At 41.5% G+C, this 21127-nt stretch overlaps 1 pseudogene; it reads right to left on the reverse strand.

Moving 5' to 3' along the window:
• Positions 1-2854: 2854 nt before the first annotated feature.
• LOC100338874 (THO complex subunit 1-like) overlaps positions 2855-21127 on the reverse strand; it is a 55990-nt pseudogene continuing 37717 nt past the window's right edge.

Raw genomic sequence — 21127 nt, forward strand, 5'->3', positions numbered from 1 at the left:
TTGTGCTAAGAATTTAAATGACACTCCTTTACCTGTAACAAAATTGATACTCCTCTATTATTCTAAGATCTCTATGGTCTGGCCCCCAATTTTTCATTCTATATCACTTAAATTTTTCTATACAACCCCTTTGGTCCTGTTTTACTTAACAAGTTAATCCTACCTTTGAGTAAAAAGGCCTCACTTAAGAGCCATGTTGTAAGCTCATGCAGGACCCTGTGGCAGTGGCCTGATGGTGTAGCTCATAAGCACATGAGTTATGGACCTGTATATAAAGTCCAGCTCTGCACCTGCTAGCTGTCTTACCTGTCAAATGAGGCGATGCCCTGAACTTTAAATAAGGAATGAGATGTGAACTTGATGGTAGAGAGTAGATGTTTAGCCATTAGCTTCTTAGCAAACGGTGGCTACAGTTAATGCTTTGTGCTTCCCCAACATGTTTGGTGCTTCTGTGATTCTGTGCCTTTGGTGATGCTACCCCTGTACAGAATTTCCATCTTCTACCTCTTCACTGAGCAAAATTCTCCCAGTTCTTCAAATATAGTCATCCCACTGCCCCAGGGAAACCTTCCTCCCAACTCCCTTCAGAATAGGTTTTTCCTGAACTAGTGCTGCCACCTCACACAGGTCCCAGAGTTATAGACAGCCGTGTGTCATCCTCTGCTTGCTTCAGGTATGTATCTTCACTCACCCAGTAGCCAGGAGACAATCAAGCACCTGGGATGGAAGAAGATGGGGCGTCGCCGTAGAAATTCTCCACGGATATAGCAATGGGGTTGGGGGGGAAGGAAGGAAGTGCATTAATACAGGAAAGGGCGGGGAAAGTGTCAGATATCCTCTTCTTCCTTGCCTTCCACCTTTCTTGGACAAAGTAGGCAGGCATTTACCCCATATCTTCAACAAACACAACAGAAGGATGCAAGCAAAACAAAACTTTATTTTGTTTCCCAATCAAAATGCATTCAGTAGGGGTAGTTTCCCAGCCTTGAGTAGAGCTGAGTCCTATAACTTTAAAAATCTTTTTATTAAAGTGTGGTTTATATAGAGGGTCTTCAAAATGCATGGGAAATGCAAATGATGGAAAATTATGCATGGATTTCAAATTTTTTTACCTAAACAAACTTACCTTTTTGTTATTTTAAAGAATGTATTCATTTGATTTATTTGAAAAGCAGAAAGACAGAGAGGGAGAGAGGCAGACAGTGCCCCCATGCTCTGGTTCACGCCCTCAAAAGCCTGCAACCGTTAGTGCTGAGCCAGGCTGAAACCAGGTCTGAGCCTCCCAGGTGGCTGGCACCTGCTGCCTCCCAGACTGCACATTACCTGGACGCTGGAATTGGGAGAGGAGCTGGGACTTGAACCTCGGTACCCTGATAAGGAATGTGAGCATCCCAGGTGGTGTCTTGGCTGCCAGATCAAATACCCAATGCCCACCCCTAACCTTACCTTTGAATTCCCCTTCCACAAGTTTTTAAAACTCCCTCCTACATGGACACACTGATCTTCAGTGTTGAGTGTGTTGAGCTCAATAGTTGTATACACCTGTGAAACTGTCGTCCAAAAGAAGCTATGAAGCATTTCCATTACCCCAGAAAGCAGCATCACTACTCTTTCCATTATTTCACTTTCACACCAACTGTAAGCTCCTCTCCATCGCCTGCCAGACATAACCACTCTTCTGACTTTTCTCACATCACGCTCATTTTGTCTGCTCCAGAATTCAAATAAAAGGAATTGTACAATGTGTGCTCTTTTGTGTCTGCATTATTTTGCTCCACATAATGTTTTCAAGATCCACCGTCATGATTTGTATTCAGTAGTAGTTTGTTGCTTTTTTATCTCTAAACAGTATTCTATTTTATGACTATGCCACAATCTGTTTATCCATTTACCTATTAATTAACATTTGGGTTGTCTCCAGGTTTTATGAATAAGCCTGCTATAAATACATTCATGTACGTCTTTTTGAGAAACGGGTTTTCATTTATTTTGGGTGAGCACCTACGAGTAGAATTGTGGGATCAGAGAGGAGTTGTATAGGTGATGAAAAATACACCATTAGGAAGTTGATCCTCAGAGCATTAGAACCATTTGATCAAATGTACTCATGTCATTGGTGCTCCATGCGAGCATCAGCTTCCTGTGAACTCTTTGCTAACAGGATTGTTGTAACCTAAATCCTCACGTCACCAGCCATTTGTCTGCTTTTATTCACAGAGACTCTGAGAAGGATCTGGGTGATTAATAAACTTGACACTGTTTCTTACTTATCCATGCAGGTGTCTTTAAAAGGTGTTGAGGGAGAGTGGATGTTTGGTGCGGCAGTGGATTTGTCGCTCTGGATGCCTATGTTTCATATTGGAGTGGTTGGGTTCAAGTGTCAGCTCCACCCCTGTTTCTAGCTAGCTGCCTTTGGGCATCCTGGGAGGTAGCAGGCGATGGCTTTAAGTAGTTGGGTCTTTGCCACCAATGTGAGCAAACCAGAAGGAGTTCTGGGCTCCTGGCTTCTGCCTGCCCCAGCCCTGGCTGTTTAAGTCATCTGGGGAATGAACCAGTAAGTGGAAGATCTGTCTTTGTGTCTTTCCAACGTATAAAGATGTTGAGATGCTGTAGACATCAGTACACTTTGTAAGACCTCCATGAGCCCGAGACAGATACAAAGTGCCCACTTCACAGCTGGAGACCTGGAGGTAATTTTTTTTTTTTTACTGTTACAAAAATGTTTATTGGTTACCAAAACCAGTGGACCTCATCAAATGCTGCTTGGTAACAAAATCTTATCCCAATTTTAACAAAAAGAGAAAAAAGAAAGAAGCTACCTCTTTGTCTCATTGTCATTAGACTTTCTGCAAGGTCACGGTCCAGACTTGCTCAGAGCATTAATCAGGTGTTGCATGCACCCCATCTTGATCTTGCCAGGCAGCTAGGAGCTGCTGCCTCGCTCTCCTCTTCACATCGTCACTGTCACACCCAATCTGTCTAATTCTTGAGTCTTTCATTTCCAAGTGGGGAGCTAGAATCTTCCGCGGTTCACCCAGCTGGTTGGCGAATGTCCCTGTTTGTTCCCCTGTTACAGGTTTGTCTCACTAAACGTCAGGACTTTGGTTTTCCTTCAGTAAAGCATCATTATCTTCCTGGCCTTCGTCTTCACCTCTTTTTATTTCTTCAGAAGGAGGTGGCAATTCCTTGATTGCCATGTTTTCGAGATATTCTGGTGAGCTTTTAAACTGCTGGTTGCCTGGAAGAAGCGAGGGCTTTTCCTTGCTGACCGTCTCAGGCTTTTCAACTGTAATTTGAATGGTCCACAGCCTTGTCCTCATTTTCAACCACGTTTTCAGGGTCTGCCTGTTTAGTAACTTTTTCCAAGGATTCCTCCAAAGTCGGCGTGTATTCTCTTGTCTCAGATTTACAGGCTTCCATATGATCAGGACAGCGATTCCAAAGCCTTGTTAACGCCTCACTTCCCGTAAGAATTTTTTTGTTGGGTCCTCTTGCTAGGAAGTCCCCTGGAGTTGTTCTCATCCATACTGCTTTTGTGGGCTTGGTTTTCGATGTTCTTGCTTTCACAAATCTTGGGCAGCCTTAGTTTTTCCATGAGTTCCAGTTTTATTCTTCAGTGTTTGATATATGTTCTACCATCTTTGAAAATCTTCCGTCATCCACCAGGGAGTTTTCAGATAGTAGTTGATAGCCCGGTTTTGTAGTATCTTCAACCCAGAGTGATTGCTCCTCAGTTAAAACATAGTTTGAACTTCTGAATCTGCCATGCCCCTGGAGATATTGGAATAAAATGAGATACTGTATCAGGATGTGTCAACAAAAGTTACCGTCACTCAGTGGTAAATCCATCAACTTTTCACAGGTTAAAAATTTTGGAAAATACACATGTTCTCTTCCTGTTTTCAATTCTTCCATCTTTTTCCTTGAGGCCTGAATATCATCTCATTTATAACTTCTAAAAATTGCTAAAATTTCTTCAGAACACTTAAGAAAAATTTTCCATGAAATCTTTTCACAGCATTGCCCAGGGTTCCTGATGGAATCCTGAGGTGACCAGAATCTTTGATTCAGGTTGTAATCAATTAGAATGGAGCAAGTGGTTGGAGCTTCACCATCTCCCATTTCACCTTCTATATCCGTTCCCTCTTCTCTATCCTCTGAGTGCTTTTGATCCAGGGTGCTTTTCTGTTCATTGATATTGAAAACAGTAACATTTTCCAGGTTAAACTGACTCTGCAGGTTAAGACCTGATTTCTCAGAGGAAAAAGCCTGGCTAGTAAGAGTTGAACTTGTCCCAGAATACTGTATTCTGAGAGTTAGATAATCTTCTTGGGAGATCATTATACATAAGCAGTATACCTGTAGGTCTACACAGTAAATCGATACAGAAGTTGTTGTATATGCAGGGAAAGAATTAATTGCCCTATGGAATAGAATCATAGGCAAAAAATTCAGTGTCAATAAATTTTAAAGAAAGAGATTGCAAAGCATTTTCTTTGAATACAATAAGATGAAATTAAAAATCAATAATAGAAGAAGAACTGGAAAATTCAGATTTGTGGCAATTAAACCATACATTCTTTTTGTTTTTAAAAAAAGATTTATTTGAAAGAGTTACAGAGAGAGGTAGAGACACAGAGAGAGAGAGAGGTCATCCATCCACTGGTTCACTCCCCAGATGGCCGGAGCTGCGCCAATCCGAAGCCAGGAGCCAGGAGCTTCTTCTGGGTCTCCCACACGGGTGCAGGGGCCCAAGGACTTGGGCCATCTTCTACTGCTTTCCCAGGCCACAGCAGAGAGCTGGATCGGAAGTGGAGCAGCAGGGACTCGAACCGGTGCCCATAAAGGATGCCAGCGCTTCAGGCCAGGGCATTAACCTGCTGCGCCACAGCGCCTGCCCCTAAACCACACACTCTTAAACAAGTGGATAAAAGAATAAATCACTTAGAAAATCTCTTGGAGTAAATGAAAATGAAAACACAATACACCGAAACTTTATAGGGAAATTTATATTTATGTAAGCATTTACATTAAAAGGGCAGAAAGATCTCAAATCAACAACCTAAGAAGAACAACTTAAACCTAGAACTAGAAGAAATAAATACTCAGGATTCAAGATAAATGAAATAGAGAATAGAAAAATAGAGAAAATTAACAAAGCCAAAAGTTAGTCCCTTAAAATTATAAACAAAAGTGACAAAGCTTTAGCTATATTGAATTAAAAACAGGAGATTCAAATCACTAAAATCAGAAATTTTAGTGGGCACATTGTTATCAATATGAGAAAAATATTATGAGAGTCCCATAAACAGTTTGTGCCTTCAAATTAAGTAGTCTAGACAAAATGGAGAAATTCTGAGAAACACAAAATGTACAAGGACTAATTTATGAGGAAATTGAAATACAGATTAGAACTATATCTAGTAAAATGATTGAATCGATAATCAAAAACCTCTCAACAAAGAAAAATACTGGGCCTCATGACTTCATCAGTGAGTTCTACCAAACACTAAAGGAAAAACTGACACCAACCCTTCTCAAATAGTTCCACATAACTGGAGAGAAATGAATGCTGTCCAGCTCATTCTTTATTTATTTATTTATTTATTTATTTATTTTTTTGACAGGCAGAGTGGACAGTGAGAGAGAGAGACAGAGAGAAAGGTCTTCCTTTGCCGTTGGTTCACCCTCCAATGGCCGCCGCGGCCGGCGCGCTGCGGCTAGCACACCGCGCTGATCCGATGGCAGGAGCCAGGAGCCAGGTGCTTTTCCTGGTCTCCCATGGGGTGCAGGGCCCAAGCACCTGGGCCATCCTCCACTGCACTCCCTGGCCACAGCAGAGAGCTGGCTTGGAAGAGGGGCAACCGAGACAGAATCCGGCACCCGAACTGGGACTAGAACCCGGTGTGCCGGCGCCGCTAAGCGGAGGATTAGCCTAGTGAGCCACGGCGCCGGCCCCAGCTCATTCTTGAATGGTGGTATCGCCCAGATACCAGAGCTAGACAAAGAGCTACAAACAACAGAATATTACAGACCAATATCCCTAACCAACACTGAAACAAAAATCCTCAACAAAATGTGAACTAAATTTAGCAGGTTATTAAAAGGATTATGCACCATGACCAAGTAGGATTTATTCCTGGAATGAAGAATAATTCAAGCTATGAAAACTGATCATTGTAATAAAACATATTAACAGAATGAAGGGAGAAATGTTTTAAAAATCATATAACCATTTAAAATAATGAATAACATAATTTTACAAAATTCAGTATCTGATTTACAATCAAAACAAACTAGTACTAACAGAAAACTATTTCAACATAAGAAAAGCTGTTTATGAAAAACCTACAGTGAACATTACGCCTAACAGAAAAGCTAAGAGATTTTCCCCTAAGATCAAGAACAAGACAAAAACACCCACTTTTGCCAATTTTATTCAATAAAGTACTGGAAGTTCTAGATAATTAGTCAAGAAAATGAAATAAAAGTCATTCAGATTGAAAAATAAGAAGTAAAATGATCTGTTTGCAGATGATACGATCTTATTTGGAGAAAATCCTAAAAATTTCAACCACACACAAACACACACATCCACACACAAATGTTAGAACTAATAAACATATTCAGCAAAATAGCAGAATATAAAGCCAACACACAAAACTCTGTGCATTTATATACATTAACAACAAGTCATCTGAAAAGGAAATTAAGAAAAACATTTGTAATAGCACCAGAAGAATAAAATATTTAGGAATTACCTTAGCCATGGAGATGAATGGATTACACAATGGAAAGTATAAAACATGGCTGAAAGAATTTGAAGAAGACATAAGTGAAAAAAGATACTATTTTCAATGATTAGAAGACATATTATAGTTAAGATGTCAATATTATCCAAAATGATCTATAAATTCCTATAAAAATTTCAACAATGTTGTACCAGTAATAGAAAAATTCTCCATTGCAAACCATTAACTGTACTTTGAAAATTTATATTTACTAAATAAAAAATTAAAAAAAAAGAAAAATTCTTCTTAAAATTCATATGGAATCTCAAGTGACCCCAAAAAGCCAAAACAATCTTGAAAAATTTCAACAATGTTGTACCAGTAATAGAAAAATTCTTCTTAAAATTCATATGGAATCTCAAGTGACCCCAAACAGCCAAAACAATCTTGAAAAAGAGAGCAGTGGAGGCCTGCGCCATGGCTCACTTGGTTAATCCTCTGCCTGTGGCGCCGGATCCCATATGGGTGCTGGGTTCTAGTACCGATTGCTCCTCTTCCAGTCCAGCTCTCTGCTGTGGCCCAGGAGGGCAGTGGAGGATGGCCCAAGAGACCAGGAAGAATCACCTGGCTCCTGGCTTCGGATTGGCGCAGTGCAGGCCGTAGTGGCCATTTGGGGAGTGAACCAACAGAAGGAAGACCTTTCTTTCTGTCTCTCTCACTGTCTATGACTTTACCTGTCAAATAAATAAAAATTAAAAAAAAAAAGAAAAATAGAGCAATGGTAGAAGACTTACACATTTTGATTTAAAAACTTCTCTCAAACTACAGATAATCAAAATAGTTTGATACAAGCATAAAGATTTATTTCAAGCAATAATATTCATAGGACTAAAGATGTATATTTAGGCCAATAGAAAAGACTGTAGAACCCAGAAATAAACCCACATATATTTGACCAAATGATGTTCAGAATTGCTAATGCCACCCAATGTGAGGAAAGATGGTTTTCAACAAAAGTGCTGGAAAAACTAGATAAAAAATGTAAAAGAATAAAGTTGTACATTGCCTAACATTCAACACAAAAATTAACTCAAAATTTATCAAAGCCTAAATGTAAAAGCTAAAACTGTAAAACTTAGAAGAAAACATAGGACAAAGGCTTTCCAACATTGGGTTTGGTAATAGTTTCCTGGATATAACACTAGAGGCACATGAAATAAAATAAAAACAGACAAATTAGATTTCATGAAAATTAAAAACTTTTGTGCATCAAAGACACTATTAACAATAAACAGCAACCCATAGAATGAGAAGAATAAATTGAAATCATAAATATGATAATAGATTAATATCCAGAATATATGGAGAACTCCTAAAATTCAATGACAACAAAACCTAATTCAAAAATGGGTAAAAGAATTGAGTGGACTTTGCTCCAAAGATATACAAATGTCCAGTAAACACAAGAAAAGATATTCAACATTGCTAATCCTTGGGGATATGCAAATCAAAATTACAATGATATACCACTTCACATCCAATAGGATGACTGTCGTTCACAAACAACATAAAATAAGTGCTGTTGAGGATATGGAGAAGAGGAAATGCTTGCACACTGTTGGTGTGAATATAGATGGGTGCAGCCATTACAAAACAACACAGAGAGTCCTTAAAACATTAAAAATTCTGTTACCATATGATTCAGCAATTCCACTTTTGGGTATATAGAACAAAAAAAAAAAAATGAAAACAGGATGTCGGAGAGATTTTTACACCTGAGCTCACAGCAGCATTATTCACAAAAGCTATAATACTCAATCCAAGTATCCACTGACCGTTGAACAAATACATACAATGAATAATTATCTGTTTTTAAAAGGAAGGGAATTACAATATATGTTAAAATATGGATGAACTTGGAGTATCTTATGCTAAGTGAAAGGCACAAAAAAAAGCCAAGTGCTTTGTGACTGAGCTTTTGTGAAGCACCTCAAGTAGGAAAATTCTTTCAGACAGAAAATAGAATGATGGGTTGTCTGGATTGGGGGAGGGGAGAATGAGTGGCTCTTATCTAGTGGCTATATAGTTTTAGTTTCACAAGGTCAAAAGAGTTCTAGAGATGGATGGTGACAATGGTTTCACAATGGCATAAATATATATATATATACACACATATATATTATCATTGAACTGTACACTTAAAGGACCAAAATGGCCATTTTATGTTATATATGTATTTTTACCTCCTTCCCCCCTCTCTCCCACAATGCTCCTCCTTCCTTCCTTTCACATTTTTTTTTAATTTTTGCAAAAGCATAATTTCAATCCACTCTATATCATAGGCTTACTTCACCACTAACCATAATACTCAACAAGTAAAATGTGTGAAGAAAACCATTGCACTGGTGCATAAACAAGGGCTAAAAACTACAATCCTATCTTAGGATGCTTGTTTCAATACTATATTTTTTTGCATTCTATATTAACTGCCACATATCAGAGAAAACATATGATATTTGTCTTTTTGGGACTGGCTTATTTTCATTGTGATAAAATGTTATATGTATTTTATCACAATGAAAAATTGTTATTAGAAATAAACAAGTAATAAAAACTTAGTGGATGAGTTCAAGAGAATAGAGGAAGCAGAGGGAAGAAAAGAGTGAACTGGAAGACAGAATAGAAATTACCCAATCTGAGCATGGAGAAAAGAGATGGAGAGAAACCAAACAGAGCTACAGGAACTTGTGAGACAGTATAAAGGTAATATTTCTAGCATCTCAGTCCTAGAAAGAGAGGAAAAACAGAGTGGAGCTTAAAATGTACTCAAAGAAATAATGTTTGGGAGGTATATGACACGGTGGTTAAGACACCACTGGGGGTGACCATGTCCCGTACTGGAGTTCCTGGTTCCAACTTCCTACTGCTGAACCCCCTGGGAGGCAGCAGCTGACAGCTCAAGTGGCTGGGGCCCTGCCACCCATGTGTGTAAGACTGATTGAGCTCCTAGCTCCTGGCTTCAGCTTGGCCTAACCGCAGCTATTATAGGCATTTGAGGCATTATACCCATCAGATGAGATCAACCTCTTTCTCTCTCTCTCTCTCTCTCTCTCTCTCTCTCTCCCCCCACACCCCCCCCCCCTTCAGATAAGTATAAAAATTTTTTTTTGAAGTCATGGCTAAAATTCTCCAAGTTTGTCAAGAAACAAATTCAAGAAGCTGAAAGAGTCAAGAAGCTAAAAAAAAAAATCCAGATAGGGAAAATCCAAATAAAATCAAAGACATATCATAGTCAAATTGAAAAAAAAAAAAAGAGAAAAAAATCTTGAAAAGCAGTGAGACTGAAATGACATTGCATCAATAGAAGAAATACTATTTGAATGGCAGTATACTTCTTACCAGAAACCAGAGACTAGGAGGAAGTGGCACATTTTCAAATGCTGAAAGGAAAGAATTGCTATGTCAAAATTCTATACCCAGTGAAAAGGTCCTTCGGGGATGAAAGAGAACACGATATGCTCAGATGAAAGACATTTAAGAGCATAAAGAGCACCCACAACCAACCAGATCCAGCTTCCTAGAAAAAATTCATGAAGAATCACGTGTACCTCCAATCATGAAGTAAACTGAAAATAGACATTTGTAAAAATTAAGAGTGGGAATGGGGGAGGGAGGAGGCAGAAGGGTTGGAGCTTGGGTGGGAGGGAGGGTAGGGTGAGATGTATCATTGTGTTTCTAGATCTGTATATATGAAATGCATGAAACTTGTATCGCTTAAATAAATTTTTTTTAAAAAATCATGTCTGCCTCAACCATTCAGGCATAGCTACCATTTAATGCTCAGGCATATACATCCAAAGTTTGAAAAATCTTTCTGAGCATGAATGATTTCAATAGAAGTGACCTTATACTTTATCTTCTCTCTAGGTAAATTATTGTACTTTAGAAATCCCTTCTAGAATGTTCTGATGCCATTTTTGCTCCACATCAGAATCACCAAGCCTCCTTCCTCAAAAATTGTATCAATTTCCTCAAATATTCCTCATCTAAATGTGGAAAAGACAAAAATTCTGCCTTTTTTTTTTTTGGAAGCAGTGAAATCATATAAGTGAGGCGAAGCTGTAGTTCTTGTCTATAGTCCAAAGGTACTTCAAAAAGTTCATCAAAAAATAGAATTAAAAGACAAGCTTATTTTGGTGCAATATTTTTTTGCAGCATGTATGTTCCATGAATTTGTTGAACACCCGACATATTTTTCAACCAAACGCTCTATATCTGGAATATACCACAAGAACATTACTAAGTGGCAGCACCAAGGTGACCCTCAAGGACATAGCATGCCAGTTCTGTGTTGTCCAAGGTGAGTGATGAGGTAGGGCAGGAAAGTGACAGTGCATGCACATGTAGTCAGACATGGTGCTTAAGTGGTTGTTAACTTGCTTTTGTGATGAACATCTCAGTCTGGGTGATACAGACTGGTATCAAATGGGATGCCAGCACCACAGGCGGAGGCTTAGCCTACTACACCACAGTGCCAGCCCCAGGAGTTTTTATTTTGGTGCCGGTGCTGTGGCATAGCGGGTAAAGCCGCCACCTACAGTGCCAGTATCCCATAAGGGCATGGGTTCTAGTCCTGAATGCTCCACTTCCGATCCAGCTCTCTACTGTAACCTGGGAAAGCAGTGGAAGACGGCCCCAAATCCTTGGGCCCCTGCACCTTCATGGGAGACCTGGAAGAAGCTCCTGTGTCCTGGTTTCAGATCAACCCAGCTCCAGTCACTGTGGCCATTTGGGGAGTGAACAAGAGGATGGAAGCCCTCTCTCTCTCTCTCTCTCTCTCTCTCTCTCTCTCCCTCTCTGTAACTCTGCCTTTCAGACAAATAAATAAATCTGTAGGGAAAAAAGAGTTTTTATTTTAATTATTTCATTTTCAGCCCTGAAATTTCCTTTTGGTTCTTTTATATGTCTTCTATTCTTTGCTGAGGCTTTCTTCATTCATTTAAATTATGTTTGTAGTTGTTTGTTGAAGCATTTTTATCATGGCTCCTTTAAATCCTTGTCATATAATGCTAACATTTCTATCATTTTGATGTTGGTGTTGACACTGACTGCTTTTTTCTTCATTCAGTTTGAAATCCTTCTGGGTCTATCATGAAGACACATTTTCTATTGAAACCTGTATAATTCTTGTGTTATGTTATGGTATACTGATATTATTTAAACATTCTGTTTTAGCTGGCTTCTTCTGCCACTTCTCTAATAGGGGGCACAGGGGACCTCTTTTTATCCTGCCTGGCGGAGGAAGCTGGCCTGGTTCTTCTCTGAGCTTCCGTTGACAGCAAGGGGGGCTTCTCGTGACGGCTGGGTGTGGATGGGATGTTGGCTCGTCCCAGAGCGCCACAGGTGCTTCCCAGGCTGCGAGGGGTGCGAGCCCCTTGCCGCTGCTCCCCATGCGCCGGCACTGACACCGTGAGGTAGAGGTGTTCTTGGTGAAGTTGGGTGCCGGGGAAAGTTCTGGTATTCCTCTGGTCCTCTCTGGTATTACCCAGTGAGGAGAGGGAGCAGTGCCTCACAGCTGGCTGGGTGGGAGTGGAAATCTGGTTTCGGCATGGGGTCACCACTGACACTGTGGGAACAGGGTGGCTACTGCAACTATGAAGTTCAAGCTGCTTACCTGGCCTCCTCTGACCCCACCTGCTGGGAATTTTGTGGTTGCTCATTACAGCTTGGCCAGCGTAGAAATGTAGGCTCCTCCTTTGCCTTTGCTGGCGTGGGTGGGGCAGGGACCCAGTGTTTTCTGTGTTTTTGAGTGGAAACAGAATGGTTATCATCTAGGTTTTCAGCTTGCTAGGATACTGCTTTTGTGGTCCTGTAAGAGAGATTTGTTGAGGCTACTTTTAATCTGTGCCCACTGACTTCTCCAGGTTGCTGGCTTCTTACGCTCCAAGTGTTGTATAGATGAAGCAAAAACAAGATACAGGGAGCTCAATGCTGTTATTTGGAATCTGAGATCCTTACACTTAGTAGACAGACTAGGGAAAGTTATGTTGACTCTTCTTCCTGGAAGCAGAAGTAGATCCATGCATTACATTTATCATTAGAAAAACAACCCATAGGTATCTTAGTAAAAGAAAACGCAAGGAGACAAATTGCAGCTCAAAGTACATGGGTAAATCAAGAGGTACTTGTCCGAGGAGATCCAGAGAGTGTGAGTTTGTGACCACAGCAGCCGTGCTGAGCACATGCTGTGGTTTGCGTATGTATCCATTTGTATTAGTCACAGCAAACTCGTGGGGCCCCCCATGGTTCCCATTTTACAGCGAAGTTAACTGAGGTACAGATAGTGAGAAAGCTTTTCCATGTTATACTCTAATCAGTGAGTCCTCAGGGGCTCAGACCCCAGCCTCTGTTAATCTAGAACCCACGCTGTTCATCCCTATGTTTCTCTACCTCTGTGGACTTCCTCTTGAACAGCGAAGACTGAACGTGTTTAATGTCCTCCTGCAGAGAACAGGAAAGACAGAATGCGACCGAGCAGCCTCCCTTTCCCTGGTTATGTAGCAAACATTTAGAGTCCCCTTGAAGGAAGCTATTTCTGCCTAGACTCCCGATGACATTTCTGTAGCGTGTGCATTTTACATCACTTCCTTACAAGAACCTTGAGGTGTAGGTGGAAGCCAGACTCCCTGTGGAACAGACGGGGAAGCTGTAGCCCAGAGAGGTGGAGGGACTTGCCTAAGACCATATGGTGTGGAAGGCTGGAAGCAGCCTCCAGCCAGGAGCCAGCGAACCTTCCAGCGGCCCCCAGAGCTGCCCGCGGCTCGCTCTCTTCACCATTGCTTTGTTCTTAGCAAGCAGAGTTGTGGTTTCGGCAGAGCAGGGCCTCTACTGCTGTGGCCTCCCGACTTGCGCCGGTTTGCAGGCTGTCTCTGATGGAAACCTTATGTGGAACAAGAAACAAACCTGGAAACCGGGCCCATCTCCGTATCTCCGTCCGCTGGATAAACATCTCCAAGACCGACGCACAGGGAGGCCAGCTTCCCTTTGCCAAGTGTTTAACCTAAAGGTTGGAAGCGGCTTTCATTTTCCATAGAGCAGTAAACTATTTTCATTCCTTTTCCAGTGAATGACTCCTTATGGGGTGATAATTTACTTTTAACCTCTCTTTCAGGAACTCAGGGTTTTGCCTTCTTGCCTGAAAGGAGTTGTAGGTTAAAAGAAAAGACCCACTTCTGGAAGTTTGCTTTTTTTCCCATCTTTCCTTTCGCCGCTTTTGAAAGCCTGCTATGTTTGTGTCGGGGCTTTGGGAGTCTTTGGAGCCTTGCCTCTTTATTCGGCGAGAACTTGGCTCCCTCATGGTGCCCCCATTCCTCTGCTGAATCTAATCTGACTGTTCTATTTATAATTCTTGAACAAGATGAATCTAGTCTTTGTGTTTCTTTCTGAGCAACCGCGTCCCCTCCCTAGGACTTGAGCCATTTAACCTCTGCAAGAATCTCTTTAATTTCTCTGCAAATTGCCAGAAAGCAGGCAGCTGAAATTCTATCAGGTCCTGGATCATATCAGACCTGCTTTAAACTGGCACCCTCCTCCATCCCCCAATCTCCTGGGACTTGATTTAGGAACAGGGCTGCGTAGAGAAATTCCCAGCAGCACTCTGGCGACGCCAGCGCTGTCTGGGAAGTCTGACAGGGAGGGGCCCGCTCTCTGGAGGCTCTGAGATAGAAACCCTACCCACTCCGAGTCGTGCCTCGGCTCCTCCCAAGTCCCTCAAGGCTTATATATACATTATGTACTGTTTCCCCTTAAACTGAGATTCATCTAGTTATTTTGCCTGGAAATCAAAATATTATTTTGCCTGGAAATCTGGCCTCAGCGTCTCATTTCACAGAGAAGAAGATGGAGATGAAGAGAAGGAACTGATTCATAGTCACACACGCTTGCCCAAGAGTCCTTGCTAGTGTGCACTCTCCCACCTTATACGTCCATGAACTTGTGGAGCTATTCTTCTGATTTCACACACAAGAAACTGCTTTGATTCAATGCTTTCTTTTTATGTGTTTCTTCCTTCTTCTCTTGATTCCTGTCTTTCATTCACATTTTCCCAGTCCCTTCTCCTAAGCCCAGGACAACTCTGGGTGTTCTCAGGGGTCTTGATAATCTCATGAGAATGCAACTTGTACAGCTATTGTTTGTGAGTTGGTGATGAGCCCCAGAATTGCACGACAGAGTGCAGAGTGGACAGATAATTAAGTCCACGATGACGTCTAGAGCTATGGAGCGGCTTTCTCGGGTTGCACAGCAAGTTAGTGACCAAGTGGATTTAGAGCTGGGGAATTTTTTTTTTTTCCCATCCAGTGTGTCCGTTTTACACAAAACTGCTTTCTTTGCATGGAGCCTGACTCTGATCTGGGTCTGGAATGCCTGCATAGAGCACGCCTTTCAGTTAGGGCTCACTCTGACCCTCCTGGCTTCTACCCTTCCATTCGCTTTTAGTGGGAGCGTGTTCTGTCATACCTTCAAATCCAATCACACTTAACCTCCTTTGCCATGAGTGTCCTTGTGAGATTAAATAAGAGTCAACATATTTACTTGGACCTCCATAACATAATGGTCTATTTTGCTAGAAAAACAAAACAAGATGATCTTTAATTTTTTTAAGATTTTATTTATTTATATGAGAAGCAGAGTCACAGAGACAGAGAAAGGTCTTCCACTGTTGGTTCATTCCTTAAATGACCACAACAGCCGGTGTTGGGCCAGTCTGAAGCCAGGAGCCAGGAGCTTCTTCTGGGTCTCTTACATGCATGCAGGGGCCCAAGCACTTGGGTCATCTTCTATTGCTTTCCCAAGCCATTAGGAGAGAACTGGATCAGAAGAGGAGCAGCTGGGACACGAAGCAGTGCCCTTTACGGGATGCCGGCGCTGCAGGTGGAAGCTTAGCCTACCATGCCACAGCGCTGGCCCTGATGATCTTTACATTTCTAAGGATCCAGAATCAGTGTGTTCTTCTGCACATATAAATACACATTTACCCTTTAAAGCTACAGAGGCCCATTTCAATATAACACAGATGCTGCTTTATTCATTTTTAAGAAAATCTATTATTTATTTGTTTTTATTTGAAGGAGGAAAGAGAAATGGGGAGACACACACACACACACTCACACACACACAGATCTTCCATCCATTGGTTCATTTCCCCAATGCCCACAATAACTAAAGCTAGGCCAGGCTGTAGTCAAGAACCCTGGAATTCCACCCAGGTCTCCAGGTGGAAGGAAGGGATCCAAGTACTTGAACCATCACCTGCTGCTTCCCAGGGTGTGCATAAGCAGGAAGCTGGATCAGAGCTTCCTGAACACGGGCACTACTGTGTTCAGGCACTCTAGTAGGGGATGTGGGCATCCCAAACCATGGCACCGAGTGCCCATCTGTTTATTTTTAAATTTTTGACACATGGTAATTGTACATTTATGGGATCTGGTGGGGCAGTTCAATATATGCATACAAGGTGTAATTATCAAATTAGGCTAAGTGGTTCATCTATCACCTCAGAAATTTACCATTGCTTTATGTTGGGGATATTCAAACTTCTCTTTACTAGCTATTTTGAAGTATACAATTAATTAATGTCAATCATAGTGATCATACTGTGCCCTAGAACTTCAGAAGTTATTCCTCCAATGCAACTGCAGCTCTGTACCGGTTAGCCGTCCTCTCCCTCACCCTCATCCCAGTCTCCAATTTACTCTCCACTTCTGGGAGATCAACTTCTTAGCTTCTATGTATAAGTAAGTACATGGGGTATTTGCTTTTCTGTGCCTAACTTATTTCATTTAACATCATGTCCTCCAATTTCATCTATACCGCTGTAAATGACAGGATTCCATACTTGTCTGTGACTGATTAATATTCTGTTATGTGTATATATATAGCATATTCTCTTTATCTACTCATTGGTCAATGGACACTTTGGTTGACTCCACTTCTTATCTATTGTCAATAAAGCTCCATTGTGCATGTGAGTGTAGATATTTCTTCAATAGATTGATTTCATTTCATTTGGATATATACCCCAGTGGCACAACTGGATGATATGGTAGTTCTATTTCTATTTTTTGGAGGAATATTCATACCACTTTCCATAGTTGTATACCCACCAGTAGGGTATGAAGAGTTTGCTTTTCTCCACATCCTGGCCAGCAATTGTTGTTTTTGCCTTTTTAAAAATAGCCATTGTAACTGGGATGAGATGATATTTCATTGTGGCTTTGATTTGCATTTCTTTGATGAGTAGCGATGTTAAGCGATTTTTTTGTATACCTGTTGGCTATTTTGTATACCTGTTGAGAATTGCTGTGTGGCTGGAGCAAGACTTGACCCTCAAATTCATATTAGCCGGCGCCATGGCTCAATAGGCTAATCCTCCGCCTGCGGCGCTGGCACACCAGGTTCTAGTCCCAGTTGGGGCGCCGGATTCTGTCCCGGTTGCCCCTCTTCCAGTCCAGCTCTCTGCTGTGGCCTGGGAGGGCAGTGGAGGATGGCCCAAGTGCTTGGGCCCTGTACCCATATGGGAGACCAGGAGAAGCACCTGGCTCCTGGCTTTGGATCAGAGTAGTGCGCTGGCTCCAGTGGCCACTGGGGGGTGAACCAACCAAAAAAGGAAGACCTTTCTCTCTGTCTCTCTCTCTCTCACTGTCCACTCTGTCTGTCAAAAAACAAACAAACAAACAAAAAACCTCCAAAGTCATATTTAAAAGTACCAAGAGGGCAGAAACAAGCCAATCAAGGTGATTAGAGGTGGGCCACAGTATAACAGGTCCTCGGGGCTGGGAGAAGCTTGGGGCAGGCCCTGCAGCCCTCTGCTTCCTGGCTTGCTGTGTGTTTGTTCCTCGGCACAAACTCTGCCATTACCATCCTCTGGGCGCATATGTTCTGGATATTAAATGCCTCGTTGCCTGAATAGTTCACAAATCTTTCTCTCATTCTGTGGGAAACAGAAACACCTTGTTGGTTGTGTTCTTCATTGAGCAGGAACTCTTTAGTTTGATACAATCCCATTGATTGTTTTTTTCTTTGATTGCCTGTGCTTTTGGAGTCATCCCAAAAAAACTTTGCCCAGATCAACGTCCTGAGGAGTTTTGTAGTTAAAGCCATTTTTTTTTAAAGATCTATTTATTTATTTGAAAGTCAGAGTTACAGACAGAGAAGGAGAAGCAGAGAGAGAGAGAGAGGGCTTCCATCCACTAGTTCACTCCCCAGTTGGCCATAACGGCCGGAGCTGCACCAATCTGAAGCCAGGAGCTTCTTCTAGGTCTCTCACATGGGTGCAGGGCCCCAAGGACTAGAGCCATCTTCCACTGCCTTACCAGGCCATAGCAGAGAGCTGGATGGGAAGTGGAGCAACCGGGACTCGATCTGGCATCCATGTAGGATGCCGGCGCTGCAGGTGGTGGCTTTACCTGCTATGCCACAGTGCTGGCCCCAGTTGAAAGTCTTGCATTTAGGTTTTTGCCCCACAGATGCTACTTGCTTAGCTTAAACCAAATACTGTTCTATGTAACTCACATTGAGACCCAGGTGGAAGACAGGCTGTCAAAATGGCTTCTAAGCTTGTAGTTGTCTTGGGAACCTTGCCTCCTCCCTCTTTCCATGACATAACTTTTGCTTCTGGTTCAAACTTTTTTGGACTGTGTGTTTGGGGAGGGTGGCTTAGTGGATATTTTGGAGAGCCCCAGATGAAGGGGAACAGAGAGACACAACTGCCTTCATTGTAGGCTCCAGGCTTGATTAAAATCAAGGAACTACGTTCAGCCAGTTTAGGAAATGATCATTCGTTTAGTACACAGAGACAGGGAATAATGTGCCATGCTACCTTTTTCACAAACATGTTTGTTTGTTTATTCATAGGTGGACAGGTATTGTTATGCCCATTTCAATAGTGGGGCAATTAAAACACAGAGAGATTTAAATAATTGTTCTTAAGTCAGCTCAGAGAACAGGTGGTTTGGTCAGGTCTTTGACTCCAGAATCAGCTAACCTTTGTATTTGTTTTCCCATGGATATTGTAGGTGTGAGAATTTCATGGGTAGAAATGGCATGGCTGGGGCCTGAAGAGTGTACATCTTCAACGTTGTGAAATATTGCCACATTGTTCTCTAGTGATTGTATTCATGCATACTTTCCTCAGAAGTATTTAAGAATTCTTGTTATTGGGCCTGGCATTGTGGCGCAGTGGATTAAGCTGCCCCTTGCAACACCAGCATCCCTTGTTAGAGTGCCGACTGCAGTCCCAGACGCTCCTCTTCCAACCTTACTTCCTGCTAATGCATCTGTGAAAGCAGCAGAAGATGGCCCAAGTAGTTGGATCCTTGCCACTCATGTAGAAGACCTGAACGGAATTTCTGCCTCCTGGCTTCAGCCTGGCTTACCTCTGACAGTTGTGGTCATTTGGGGAGTGAACCAACAGATGCTTTTCCAGGCACATTAGCAAGACGTTGAATCAGAAGTGAGCAGCTGGGACTTGAATTGGTGCTCTGAGATGGCAACCTGGCATTGCAGACAGCCGCTTAGCTCGCTGCACCACCATGCCAGCCCCTTGTTCATAATTGTTGTCACCTCAACTTCTTTAAAATTTGTCACTTCCCCTATTTCTGATTGACTTGTTAAGAGTGTGTGTTTTTATTCACAAACATATGCATTCTGGATCTTAATCCCATGATTAAATAAATTCCAAGTATCTTTTCCCAATCTGTAACTTGACTTTTAACTTTTTCAATGATGCTTTAAAAGAAAATACAACAAAATCAGCTTTATTGAGGTATAATTTGCATACCAAAATTCTCCTCATAGTAAGTAACAGATTGGTATTTTTTACGAGTTTACGTGACAATGACAACTGTCATTGTTTGAATGCCTACTCCAAAACTCCTGTTGAAATGTGCTTGCTGTCATGATGGAATTGGGAAGTGTGGCCTTTAAGCAGGGATTAGGTCACAGAGGGCTGCACCCCTATGAATGGATTCATGCCTGACTGTGGAGTGGGCTAGTTATCACAGGAGTGGCTTTGTTATAAAAGCATGCTCTCTGCTTCCTGCAGACTCATTTGCTTTTCCATCTTGGAGGACACAGCACCTAGGCCTTCATCAGAGGCTGACACCTTGATCTTGGAATCTGCTAGAAATAGATGCCTTGTCTTTATAAACTACCCAGCCCCAGGTATTCTGTCATAGCATCATACAACAGATGGAGATAGCGCTCATTGTCACAATTCAATTTTAGGATATTGTTATTATCACTAGAGGCTCCCTCTTGCCTATTTTCAGTCCATTTCTGCTCCTATTTCCATCTGTAGCCAACCACTGGACTGCTTTGCCTTTTCTAGAAATGCCTTATAAACAGGCATACAATATGTAGTCTTTTGTGTCTGTTTTCTTTCATTCAGCATAGTATTTTATCGGTTCTTCCATGATGTTCCATGAGACAATTTGTGCCTTATGACAGGGTGGCATGGTTGTAACACATTCTGTTTATCTACTCACAAGTTGATGGCCATTTGCTTTTTTTCTAGCTTTTAATTATTAAGAATAATGTTGCTATGAGCACTTATGTGCATGTTTTTGGAATTATACATGTTTTGATGCTTTTTGGGTGGAGGTATGGAGCAGAATTGCTGGGCAGTGTGCTAATTCTATGCCTAACTTTTAAAGAAACTACCAAGTTACTTTTCAAAATGATTGTACCATTTTTCATTTCTACCAGCAGTATGCACATTTTTTAAAATAGGCAAATGATTGGAATGGACATTTTACTAATGAAGAAATAGGGAAATATGAATGGCTAGTAAGAACATGGAAAAGTGCCCACCATCATTAGTCAATAAGGAATGTATATTAAGGCTACAATGTCATAACACTAAATGTCCACCAAAATATGGCTATAATAAAATGGGTTAACAATATGAAGCACTGGTGTTGATGTAGAGAAACTGTTTCCCCTAAGATGTTTAGACACTATCTACTCAAGTTTTAACTTTTGTTCTTTCTTATTAAGGGTCACCCCAGTGTCTCCACAGCTTAGTGGTCAGACAATGACTTGGGTGGGGTTTGCATTTACTTTGATAAGGCTTTTACTCTGAGTTGATTGATCTGTGTGTGAACTTCAAGGTCATTCAGCCTTCCTCAGCTTTCTTGGGTCTCCCCAGTATACATCTATTTTCCAGTCACCAATGTACATATGGAAAGTTATTTTAGCTCTCCTATAGTTTTTGTATTTCTAGAGCTTCCCCATTAAATTTATTATGGCTGGTGTATCATCACAAATGGGGTTGCAATCTTGGACTAGCAGGTGGTTGGAGTTTTACCCCATTTATTTCATATAGAATCGACCACTTT

The sequence above is a fragment of the Oryctolagus cuniculus genome, chromosome 1 (genome assembly GCF_051225735.1).
Source record: "Oryctolagus cuniculus isolate XC-2025 breed Fujian yellow rabbit chromosome 1, ASM5122573v1, whole genome shotgun sequence".
In the NCBI taxonomy this organism is placed as follows: Eukaryota; Metazoa; Chordata; class Mammalia; order Lagomorpha; family Leporidae; genus Oryctolagus; species Oryctolagus cuniculus.